The 13,284-nt window shown below is 36.5% G+C and overlaps 1 protein-coding gene across 5 annotated transcripts in view; it reads left to right on the forward strand.

Annotated features, from left to right (window-relative positions):
• The window catches only part of DOCK4 (dedicator of cytokinesis 4), a 251,169-nt gene that overhangs the window by 101,267 nt on the left and 136,618 nt on the right, over positions 1-13,284 (forward strand). The gene's annotated exons all lie outside the window — the stretch shown is intronic.

The following is a 13,284-nucleotide window of genomic DNA, read 5'->3' on the forward strand; positions in this document are numbered from 1 at the left end:
CTCTTTCAATCCTGGTGACAAATTTCACATTTAGAAACAAGCAAAAACTAGTCTTGATTCAGGATTTTTTTTTTTTCTTCCTTTTGTAATTTAGTTCCTATAGTTAATATTTGGCAGTATCATTCTAGGTGTAAATAATTTATTTTTCTCCATGTTGTTTACTTATTTCCATTTCCAGTTTGTTTTGCTTGAGTGGGAACATAGATGCGTACAGAGTGAATATTAATTCTGTGACCCAAAGGTCTTTTTTAAGTATCTCTATTTTCCTTTCTCCTAATCAGCGCACATTCAGAACTTAGAACTGTTGCTTGCTCTGTAATATTTATAAAATGAATTCTCCTAGATACTTCGGACTGGAGAGCTTAGTGAATTATAAATCTCGTTATAATAGGAGCCTGAGGTGCATGCTCTTAAATGAAGCAGTCAAAACTGGTCTCACATCTATACAGAGTTTGTTTGGCTTCTGTTTTTTTCATCTGGGAGCTGATCCTGGAACCATTCATCTTCTGTTTGTCCTAGAGCTGAAATTCTGTGCAAGCCCTGACAACACTTTAATTTTAAAATGATCAGCAGTTATTTCCATTCCCAGCATGTTTCTGGCCAAGAGAGAGGACAGGAGCAGAACCATGATGCAGTTTGTAAATACGAGCACAGGGGGAGAGCAGAATTAGTGGAAGAACCTTTTGTATGAAGAACCTTCTGGAATATTGCAGGAAGACTGAATAAGCAATGCCACACCAAATGCTTGTGTTGTGGTGATGCGAGACTGGTCAGAACGCTCCGACTCCTAACTTGCTGCTGGTTGTTAGTGTATTCTTCTGTGTTCTCCTACCTGTAGTAAGAACGTGTACTGGAGGCAGCAAACATCTGCTTTAAGGCTGGCCACTGAAGAAATGAAAGACTAGAATTCAAAACAAAATATACTTCAGATAAGACAGCACGCAAATACAGCAACAGAAAGAAAAGCCTGTTAATAGGGTAAAAAGTGTTATTCTAAACGTGTACAAAGTCATGACTGTGTACTACTTGTCTTTGTGTATATACGGCAATACGAATTTGGTTGGGGTACATGTGGAAATTGGGCTGAATTTGACAAAATGATATTTGCTTTGCAGTTGTGCAAGATAGCTACCTGCTTTGAAGGAAGACAGTACTGAGTAAATTGATTTTTATTGTTAATGAAATAGTGTAACTATTGTTGGGATATTAGCTGCTAAGTACTGACACTTCATTCTGGCCTCCACGTTGGACATTAGTCACTGAAAGACAGTTTACTGTCATTTCTGAGAATTAAATGTGCATCAGGGCACATCTTTTGTGTCCATTCCAGTGAATGGCACAGCAGGTGATGGATTTAGGAGAGAGCTTCAGACCTTGACAGAAACAATTTGGGAGTTATGGATTGCTGAAAACAAGGTTATGGCAGTAGTGGTTGTATGAAAGCAAATGGATTGGATTTCACGTTCACATGAAAGCACAAATTCTCGAGCTGTTTGTCACATGCTTGCTGTGATCTGACCTTTAGTTATTGATTTCTGACTCCAGTGTCTGTTTGCAGCTGCTTTATTATGTGTGAACTTCCTCATCCCATTACTGACAAACCTTGAAGAAACGTGTTGTCATGAATCCAAACTGCCTTCTAGAGCATGGGAGGAATGATAGGGTGATATTTGTGAAGGTAGTTTGCTACCACCTGTAAAACAAACTTGCACACACACCCCTCTACCACAAAAGAAAAACAACAAAAATCCCTGCCAGGAAACAAGAATCCCCTCAACGCACTGAAAAAAAAATGAACCTGAGAGGGTTTTCACAAGAACAAATTAAAATATAAGGTATATCTGTATCATAGAGTGATCTGGAATGCAGATGTGTCCAAGCTGGAGACAGGTGATCTTTGTGGACTGGATCTGCAAACGACATTACCATGTTGTCACAGACTTAAAAGGCTTTTGTGCTCCTGCTCAATACACGCATGGCCACAGTTTCCAGCCCTACTCTGTATTTCAGACAGTTGGCTATTTGTAGAGCACATAAATAAGTCTGAAGTCTTGCGTATGTATTGCGTACACGGCAATACAGTATGAGATACATTTTTCATTCAGTACAAATCGGCAGGATATTTCAGAGGTCCGTATGCCCTGGCTACAGCTGATACATGCATGCAATAAGCAGCCTCCCTCAGGAGGAGGCCATGTGTAAGAAGCGACTGCGTGTGCACTCCTCAGCTACTGCGGCTCACACCCTGCCACGAAGCCGAAGCCTACTGGCAATAACAGAGTTGTGAGCTGCAAAGTGTGGAGCCTGGATGTACATGCTCTTCTGCTAATTCTGGAAGAGATTAGCAGGTCAAAAAGGTGTGTTTAGCAACACCTTGCTGTCTGTCACAACCTTGCTGGGTGATTTGCCTGTTATTTCCTAAGTCATTGCTTTACAGTCCACTAGAAAAATGCAATGAAAATACTAGATGAAACTCTTGCTAATAGCACCTATAAGCTTAAGGAACAATACATGGTAATTTATGTTCTGAAATAGAAAGATACTTGGTTAAAAATAGAAATATATGAATATATGTAACTTACTATGTATTTCTTCAATTTGTTGGTTACGGTATTAGAATATTGGGGGTTTGTTTCTTCAGGCTTTTTTGCTTTTTCCCTCAGATTTCAGCTTTGCAAGCACTATATGTGTACCAAGCTTTCCTTAGGTGGGTAATCCTGCTTGTTTTAATGAGGCAGTTGGAATGCATAATGTTAAGTACAAGCTTAGAGGTACAATTACTCCAAAAATGTGGCTGCTTGTAGATTCTGATCTGGTTTTCATTGTCCGCCTGGTGTAAATTGACATAAAACAGGTGATCTTTGTTGCCTCTTAGAGAAAGAGTTCATTTGGAGGGAGTAAAAAGAGCAGAATTCAGATTTAATGATGGAATTTCTGTTCTGATATATTTCGTTGTTAAGACTAACTCATATTCTTATGAGATCAACCTGCAAACATAAGATCTCTATATACTTGTTTCATTATTTATAATCTCAGGTTTATACAGTTGAAATAACAGCTCTAAAAGACTGTTGGGGTAATGGAAACAATATTATCTGTTTGTGTTGTTGGTTTTTTTAATAGATTGTGCACCTTTTTTGAGGCTGTGGAAAATATAATATTTTTTATTCTCAGTTTCATACATTCTATGAAGCTGTTTGAGCAGAAACGTTTGTTCAAGCATCATGGTTAAAATAAAAATGCAATTGTAGATACTGAGGCGGAGCAAGTATATACAAAAGGGAATAGTAAGGCTTTAGGAAGCTTGAGTAGCAGCACTTTCCCTAGTCCAGCTCCAGACTCGTGCAAGAAAAAGGCTGTGAGTAGGATGCTCTAATCTAATGCAGGTAACTACATTAAAAAAGGAGTATATCATGTTTCATCTCACAGATCACCTGGCTTCTTCATGTTATTGGCCTGCAGGGAACCAAAGCATATAAAGATATTTTATTGTGATATAGATTATTTTATAATGTATTATTATAAATCTGTCTGGATATCACTGGAGAATTTATGCAGAATATTTTCATTACATTTTGAGTGTTTAAACATTACTGATAAGAGGATGTCATTTTCTTACATGGATAAAACAGTCTGATCTTGTGATAGTCACTTTTCAGTGTTTGCAGCTATTGATTTTTTTGATCAACTGTAGTGCAGTATGCTTTGAAAGGGTTTCATTTTCCTCTTCCTTTAATTTAAAAATATCTGAATTTATTAATAATGTGGATAACATGTTACCATGTGGAAACCAAAAGAAAAAGGAATGTACTTGATAACATACGGAAGGTATAGTTTAATAGCTGAACCTTATATTAAAGTGCAAGAACAAAGTTGCCCTTAGGCCATTGTAAAGTTGTAGTATTCTCAGGCAATATTAACAACTGCCCAGACTTATATTGTCATTGAACAGTGAAAGGTAATGAAACATTTTTTGTTGTTGTTGTTGCTATAGTTATAGGTTCTTTCTGAAAAAGGCATGCCATAGCAACTGTGTTAAACCAAGTTACAAGCAGCAAGCAAAATGTGTTAACAGATCTTGCATTTGATTTAGTGGGGCGAGAATTATTCCTAATAAGAGAATACAGCATAATGACATGAAAAGGCCAGATTGAAAGAATATAGGTGTATAAAGTAGAATGAAGTTTAGATATTATATTGAAAACTATGATCTTGAATATCAGCACACAACTTTTATCTAGTTCTCACGATCCCTGTGTTTTGCATAGGAGCTAAGTTGTACGTGTGTTCTTGGCAGGGCTGGATTCTAACACTTCAGTGTTAGACACTGTTTGTCTTTGTAAAGACAACCAGAGGAGGAAAAGGAGAATACTAATGATTGTAATTCCCTTTACACAATATTTTAAGGATGGTTGCTCTAGCTTAAGAAACAGTTGAGACTCCCTGGGAGATAGGAAATGTAAGGCTGAATATTTGAAGACAGCAAGAAACTGAACATGGGTCTCTGTCTTCTTAAAGAAAAGTCCAACCTGTTAATATAATTCAATTCTTCAGCTACACCACAACCTTGTTTCTCTTTAAAAAAATAAAAAAAAAGGCAAAAAAGCCCAAAGTGGTCACAGCACACTTTATCTTTAAATTCTTCATCACTTTTTCTTTCTCTAATTGCTGGTGGTTCATTAGAAAAGAAGAGGGAGGGATGCCTTTACCCTCTGGAATCTGTGTTGGTGGAGGTATCTGTCTGTAGTCATGAGTGAAATACCAAGATTAAGACTTATGCCAATGCTTAGTTTTTCTTTTTTGTTTAGTTTTAGAAGGCCTAATGGTGAATAAATGGCCCTTAGGATTGGAATACAGCTCCAAAGATACCTAAACTTAATGTCTTTGTGTGAATTACGTATCTAGGCTTCTGCTAAGCATACAGACTCTTTTAGTTGAGTTTTAGTCAGTGAAGATGAGAAATTGAGTCAGCTGATGATATGTCTGTGTCTACTTTAGGGCATTCTGAATAGCTCTTTAGAATCCATCAGCTGTATTTATTAAAGAGCTGCCCTGCACACCCTGAAGTAATTTTGACTTGAATCCATCCAATTTCTTTTTTGTTTTCTATGCGACTACTTCAGATCTCAATAAAGTTTCAGAAAGAGTTGTTGTTGAAATCATAAAGGATATAGATACTCAATTATCTGACTGCTTGAGATTAGCCTCTCAGAGTGGAACCCGTAAAGAAAAGTACCCTGAATTTGCTCTTAAAATATTTGCAAAGAATTTGCAAAGAGTAGGGAGATCAAAGCCACGTCATGAATGTATGCACAAATTTATAACTGTTGCTTAGGCATATATTGAAATTCTTTTGTTAATAAAGAAAGCATTGTCTGTGTGACTCGTCTGTTATGTTGTATTAGGCAGTGTAGGCACTTGTGGTAGGCAGTTCCAATGTAACAGAGAAATTGGTCTTCTGGTTGCGTGTGACCTACAAGTGCATTTCTAGGCTAGCACCTGTTAAGTAAAAGATTAAAACCATAATATCATTACTCTGGCTTTGATAATGTATCTTAGTATTTTTAGTGCATCAAATGAAAGGAAAATTAAGGAAAAGAAAATTAATTAAAATTATAACTACATTATTTTAAATAATTTTTCATTTTAACAGCATGGATAAATGCTCACGATCTTCCCAACATGTAGAAGAATTCGATAGTAATAGCTTTTCAGGTGAGATGTGAGAAATGGTGGTGTAGGAATGAATTAGTGACTTGCCCAGAGAAGAAATCAGATAGTGACAGAGATTCAGCGTGATGCTGGGGGAGGGAAGGCAGTGTCTGACCTTCAGACTTCCTGTCTAAAGACTTTGCTAGATTGGGAGCAGCTGTGATGTATCACTTGCACCCAGCTTACACACACTTTAGGCAACAGAATTTTTTTCTGTCAAATTTCGTAAGATAGAGATAAATGTTCTTTTGTGATCACTGTCTTGCTCTTGATAGGAATCTTGGCTTTTGTTGGAGACCGTACTTTTCTCCATTTATTTTGTTGCTGGAAATTGCTATTAAAAATTAATTTTTTAATTACGTTGGTGTCTGCAGAAGCATCAATTCTCTTGAGTATTAATTATGTAATAGTAAAATACAGGCTTATTTATGACTTTATTATTGTTAATAAACAGTTATGATTAATTACTTTGCAGAGTATTTCTATATTGATATAATTTTACTAATTTTAATGTGTGCCTTCACGCTTTAAAAAGCTGTTTGGACCTGAACATCTACTTCTTTTTGAAGCAAGTAAACTGCAGAAGTTTGCTCTTTATAGTCAAGTATTTAAATATGAGTGATGATGTACTTAGGTACTTGATGCATTAAGACTAGAGTTGCAAATAATTTTCTGCCTAATTGGTATGTACTAGTTCCTCTTGACTCTGTGTGTATGCGTACGTATTTATACATACTTTTCAGCTAGACTAACTACTAGGAATTATTTTTTTGCCTTTACATTAATAATAAACAGCCCCTGATGAGTCCCATAGTTTTCACTGTTGTGTTCATCTATATTGTTCCATTTGCCTCCTGCTTTCTGCTTTCCAGTTTTCTTTCCTAGGATAGTAACAATCCCTGCATGGTGCGTGGCAAATTTGTGAATGGCTCTACTTTAACATGGTACAGCCATATGACTTGTCCCAGTAAAATTCTTTGGTTGTGTCTTCTACTAACCTTATATTCTTCTTCCCCTTTTATTTCTGTCCAGGTCACAAACCTGTTTGTGAGTTTTTCATTATTTTTTTTTTTAATAAAAATTTGCCTTGATAAAGCTTTACTTTGTAGCACTAACTACATTGTAAGAATTGTAATAGACAAGTAAAATTTTGCGTGTACGTAGTTGTAGAGTAGTATTGGCTTTGTATTGTAAGAAGTCCATGATCATAACTTCAGTTTTTTTCTCAAGGCTTTTTTGTTTTTCAGTTCAGGCCTGTGGGTTTGGCCACTGCTGAACTTTTACTGGGTACTCAGAGTTGCACAGCATCTTAGTCTGTTTCTAAAGTACGTTGTCTCAAACGTACTCTGTCTAGATCTATTGAGAGTCCAGACGGTGGTTAATTAGTGTTGTTCAGAAATGCTTTTATAAAATCTGTTCTTTGAATCTGGCATGCTCAACAAATGTTTGAGAAAAGCAAAATCCAAAGGGCTTATCAATTTAGTACCAAGCTTTAATGGTTTGTTTTAATATTGTCTAATTTTCTTATAAGACTACTATGTACAAGCAGTGCTAGCCGGTGGGAGTAGAGTTGTAGAGCATCAGTTGATGGTAAGAGCTCAGTGTTAACGTGTGAATGTTTGGAGGATTTTACTAAGGACAAACTGATGTGGTTGTGTGGACTGATTGCTCAGGAATGGCAAGAGCATATCTGCCAGTTTAATCCAGGAGAAATCCAGTTCAATAATTTAGACTGCTTTGTATTGTGAATAAAATATGACTTGTGAAGGCAATTGGGAGATTTTCTTCAAAAGCAAATACCCGATACAAACTAAGCTGATCATGTAGATCATAAAATAGTATATGTATAAAATAGTGTATATAAGATGAATATTACAGGATTATAGTTTGAATGGGGAAAATTCCTGTAAAACATGGAGCAGCTCAGCTCTAATTCTATCAGTTTTTACTTTGGGTGTTAGACATTGCAATTACGTTGCCAAAACATTTTCAGATTTAAATGGGATTATAGATTGATTTCAGTTGATTTTACAATGAGATGCACTTATAGGAAAATAACTGATTTTAAACTAATGGCAAAAGACAGGATATCTCCAAAGGAAGACTAGAAATGTGTGTTGTCAACATTTCAGAAGAATGAAACAATCTTATGTTCTTCATTAGCTGTTTTATAAATATATTGTAATTTGTGATTAATTATGAGATCTGTGAAGTTTTTGAGATTTTTCTATTCCTAAGAAATTATCAGTAGCTTCTCTTCTGTAAAGTTGGAGTATGAAGACGCTTAGATTCCCAACATTGAGAGTACCAAAGAATGTGACAATGATTGTGTGCTTTGGGGTGTCTTATTCACTTGCCAGCCTAGAAGTTAACTAAATGAACCCTTTTCCAGCAGTTGAATCACATGTACAAAGTCTGTAGTATGTATTTTAACTGATTACAAAGATCCCAGTTTACAATGTTAGTTTTTTTGAGACATAAAGGACATTTGATGATGGTATATTCTTTTCACCCTTAAGTGCTCATATCGTTTGCCAAGTACCGCCGTTTGTTGCAGCAGTGATGACCTTAGTGGAGCCAGAAAGCCCATTTGTGCTGGAGCTCTACCACCATTCCTTTAATCAAAAATATATTGATTTTTTTTTTTAATCAGATCCTGGAAAGATCTCACTTATCAGCTTTTAATAGAATTGTTTTAACAAGTTGCAAGGGACAACATAACAACTTAGCTATTTTCCAGACAATGCACATTGTTCACCGAGAGTCTAACTTTATTTCTTACCACAATAATATTCTGCTGTTACCAAAAAAAAAAAAAACCAAAAGTTTACCAGATGACTACTTTCCAAACTCAAATATCACAATGTCCTCTGAGATGCCTCCTTTTCTCTATAGCTACTGTAAGACCGTATTTGTATTTGTAGTACATTGCTATCCAGAGATCCTGTTTATTTCTATAAAGAAAGTTAAAAACACAGGCAACTGGCATCTTGGGGGTGCACTATGAGAAAGAGAATGGAGGGTATTAAGCTGGCTACCTGCATTTGTCCAGTTAACACAGTGGTCGCTGTTCTTGTTACTGATGAGTATGCATGAGGATGCTGCACCATCTTCTGCCCAAAGTCCCAGCTGCACTGCTGACCTTTACATTTTCGTAGTGTTTGTGCTTCTGTGTGTTATGACAACATGCTGCAGTAGAACACATTTTTTTTCTTAAATCTGCAGTAGAGCACATGGTTCTTGTGTAGCAGTGTCTTCGCTAAGCCATTTTCTTAATGTTATCATTTCCTCCAAATAGCGATGCTATTAATAGAACAATTTAAGGCAGCTCTTAAGAAAGATGGAGTGTGTTAAGAATTTCTTTCACTGATGTACACTTTGTGTCTGTGTCAATATGATAGGAATGGCTTATCACAAATGATTGATGCCTCTGGCCCCATCTGTGTGAGAAGCAGAGATAAGTTGGCATGCTAATCCTCCTTTTCCATCACCTTGAACAACCTTGTTTGTAACTATCGTATTGCCCTCAAAAGGGCACAGATTCTTCGGCAGCACAAAGAGGAACAGGCTGTTTATCCAAGGCCCGTAAAGGCAAAGTGCAGTTTCTATATGCTTAAGGACTGTGTAGGCTCTATACCATATCAAGGAATAAGCAGATTACCCTTCATTTGTTGTACTTTCAACTGCAACTTTAGTGACATTCATACACATTAACCATTTTATGCCTTTCTTCTCTCAATCGTGTTATTACTTTAAATCACTTAAATCACTAATTCACTTTCAGTAGAAAGTTGAAATCCACATTTTGATACTCAAAATATTTGCGTTCTAATTTATTCTTTTGATTTTTTTCATAAAAAAAAAAGTTTTCATTTTTTCCCCCTTTAAGAAACAAATGCTCTCCTCCCCTTTAATTAAGGGAAATCTTAAAGTATTTTGGTATACAAAGAAAATGTTCAAGGGCAGTTTTTGTAACTTCCCTCCAAGTCCCCAAAGATGTGATTTCCTCTGTTCTATGGCAGCTGAAAGAAACCAACTTCTAACCTCCCTGTAGCTAGAAGCTTACAGAACCGGCTAGTGTTAATTGTTAAAAGTCAGAACAGCAAGGAAGGGCTTGGACACCTCCTGAATCTAGCTGATGATACCCATCCTTACCCAGCAGGCTCACTGTTTTGAACCCATGATGTCTTTCTTCTTTACAAGCTAAGGTGTCCTGTGACCTCTCTTGAGCTACAGCTCAGAGAGTCAATATTACTTTGAGCATGTAAGTCGATGGGGTTACACCTGAGTTTCAATCTCCAGCTTACTTAGGACCAGTGCTCCAGGCATCAGCACTCTAAATGCAGGAGATGCAGATAGCTCAGCTCCTTGTTGCTTCTCAGTAATGCGGAACACTAAGACACAAAGGAGGTGGAAAGCAGATTTGTGAAATGGTAGGGTGTGTACTCAGTGCAAGGCTATGGAAGTTATTAAAAGAGTCTAGAAGTATCCTGCATGGATAGCCATCTAGCTATGAAGAATTTGTCACCTATAGTTGTGGGGAGCAGTTCATTAATCATAATCATTTGAAACTTCAGGGCAAAGAAAGACAAGTGGTGAAGTGTTGTAGCACAGCAGTTATTATCTAGCAGAGGTGGAAAGTGGAGAGGAATGTGTTAAGAACTATATTTCCATAAAGAACCAAATGATCCAGCTGCCTATCTATGCTGCCTTTATGTGATATTCACAGAGGTTCCGATTCAGAACCGCCTACTACTGAATTTCAACTTCTTTTTGGTTCTTTTCATAGCACTATCATCATAAAAATGATAACGAAATGTTAGAAATGGTATTTTGGACACTTTTTGTCATTTATAATATGTGCATCTACTGTTCTTTTCAGGTTCTTTCCAAACACAGCTCTTTATTTTCTTATTTGTAACTACTGAGAGGATTGGGGGAATAGTGAGGAGGACACTTTAAAACCTGATATGGAAAGCAGATGGTGCAATCTATATTTTTAATACAAAAGCTGGAGAGAGAGTATGCACACATTTGTTTTTATATGTGTGCATACATGCAAACACATCAGGTGGAATTCAGATTTTCTGCTCCATTGCATATCTGATTGTTTGATATTTAAGTTCTGTGTTTCTGAATGTCATGGAAATTCAGAGGATTTGTTAATAGAATGAGGTATTTGCTTCCAATGTTATCTATAAAATTAATATTCAAGGAAAAGAACAGAAATTGTGTGTTTTTTTAAGTTGTTTAAGGTTACATTTTAACTGTATCTCAGACTAAGTTGCCTCCTCTTGCAGCACAGAATTTCTGGAAGGAGTGAACTCTGATTAGAGAGGCACGGTTCAGACTGGACTTTGTTGTATCTTTACAGAGGATTTTTTAAAGAAAAAATATATATACATTGAACGTATGATTAGTACAGTGCAATATAATAAACTACACAATCTAGGTGCTCCTGATAAACTATAATTAAGTGATTGGCTTCTCTGCCTTTTCCCCTTAGAATACTATGTTTTAACATGTGAAAGACTCCTATATGCAGGAATATATTCAGGACATTCAGGCTTTTCTTGGCAAGCACAGTGAAGTAGTAGAAGTCATAGAGCATCTCGACTTGATCCTAGAACAAGGAGAAATTCTGGAGAGAATTTCTAGGCTCTTTGCTAATCTCTGATGACTCTCTGGTGACCAGAGATTAGCAAAGATGTTGTGTCTTGGTTGCTGTCAGGTGGATTACTCCAGACAGGAAATGTAGAGGATGTGCCTCGAGTGAATAATACTCGTTGTTTGAGAATACTGAATTAAACTCCCTGCTGGTGGGGTTCCTCCACATCAGAAGGAAGAATGGCAAAGTGCTGCCCTAGTCAGTTAGTTTGCTCCACTAGCTACATTTTCATTTGTTTTACAAAGCAAAACAGCTCCAAAAGCACCGTACTCACCTGATATTTAAAGTCACTAATAAATACGTTGGAACTTGAGCCTGTCAGGTACCACATTCAAGCAATTTGTTCTCTCAGTGTGAGCAGGATTTCTTTTTATTTTTTCTTTTTTTTTCTTTTTTTTTTCTTTTTTTCTTCCTGAGTCTGCTTTTGATCTGAAAAAATCTCTTCTGTATTTAGAAACTTGACAGGAACATACCCTGACCAATGAGAAATTTCAAAATTGGTGGGTGGATATCTTACAAAGATTTCTATATATCTGACCTGTTTCTCCCTTGTACCAATTAATATTTTTTAGTCCTTCTTTCCTTCTAACAGTATGTTTGAAGGAAGATAAAAGGATTGGATATTTTTGCCATTTATGGTGGCCACTCCCCACAGATGGTATTGCAGTTAAGTTCAAAATCATAATAATGTCTCTTATACAAAATAAGTTTACATTAGCATCTCGTGAATGTGTGTGTGGCACTCAGATACCAACAGCAAAAATATATTTTATTTATCCTTCTCAAGTAGGTCATTTTTGGTAGCCCAGTTTTATTTACTTGTCAACAGCAATAGCATAAGCAGATATGATTTATGTTGCGGGCAGAATGTGTATGAAAGGAATGTTTGGCACAGCTGCATCCTCCAAATGTTTTGGCCTTGTGGTAGTTTCTGTAAAAAAAAAAAAAAAAGTCTTTTCTACAGATCTGTATCACCCTTCATTGCCAGGTGATCAAAACGTTCTCTCCTGGCTTTAAGAGGTTCTATATGTTTTAATAATACTTATTTTTATAGCTCAGTCCTTTAATCTGACTTTATGCGATACTGTGCAATTTGCTGTTTTTAATAAGAGTTTTGATAAATTTCTCTTTAATACTGACCGTTCCCGAACTGCAAGAGAACAGCATCTTCAGGGTAGAGTTCCAAGTGGTTTTGGAGGAGCTGGCATTTCAGCAGGCCCATTCGCATTGGCCTGACTGTCCAGACTTTCCTATTTAACAGTTGTAAGGGAGCTACTGCAAGGGAATTTCCAGCAAAATAACTACATTTGTGGGTAATAAATGAGGTAGAATATGATAGGAATGAGCTGCCAAAGACAGGCATGAGTATAATCTAACAAGAAAATGTTTTGGAAATGTTTTTTGTTTGTTTCTTTCTTTCTTAAAAGGTTTTGTATTTTATGGGGAGACGTAGCCTGTTTTTTTTTGTTGTTGTTGTATTTTTATATGCTCTCAAGTCAACAAGTGCAGATGGATTGTTCCCAGTTGATATCTATTAGAAACTAATTATGTTTCACCACGTAGCTCAGTTCCTCTCATGAAAGCCCGTTCTCAGTAAAACAACTGTACCTACCTATCTGTGTTTTAAAGATTCTTTCTCAAATATCTTCTGCTTGCTGTGGTTGGAGTAAAGATGTTACCTTATGCAGAGGTTTGATCTGTTCTTGTATAGACACACAATTCTTTAAAGCAGGTAAACCAACCTAAACAAGACAAACCTGTGGTCTGGATTAGGTCTCCCTTGAGCATTAACAAATAACCCTCTTACTGTTTTTATAGTAAAAATTGAGGAGCAATAGAACGAGTAATTCTTGTTAATTGCCGTGACGAAAACACTGCAAAGGGTGACTTTTCCTATAGCTGGT

Source organism: Anser brachyrhynchus (assembly GCF_964034855.1).
Source record: "Anser brachyrhynchus genome assembly, chromosome: 1".
NCBI classification, from domain to species: domain Eukaryota; kingdom Metazoa; phylum Chordata; class Aves; order Anseriformes; family Anatidae; genus Anser; species Anser brachyrhynchus.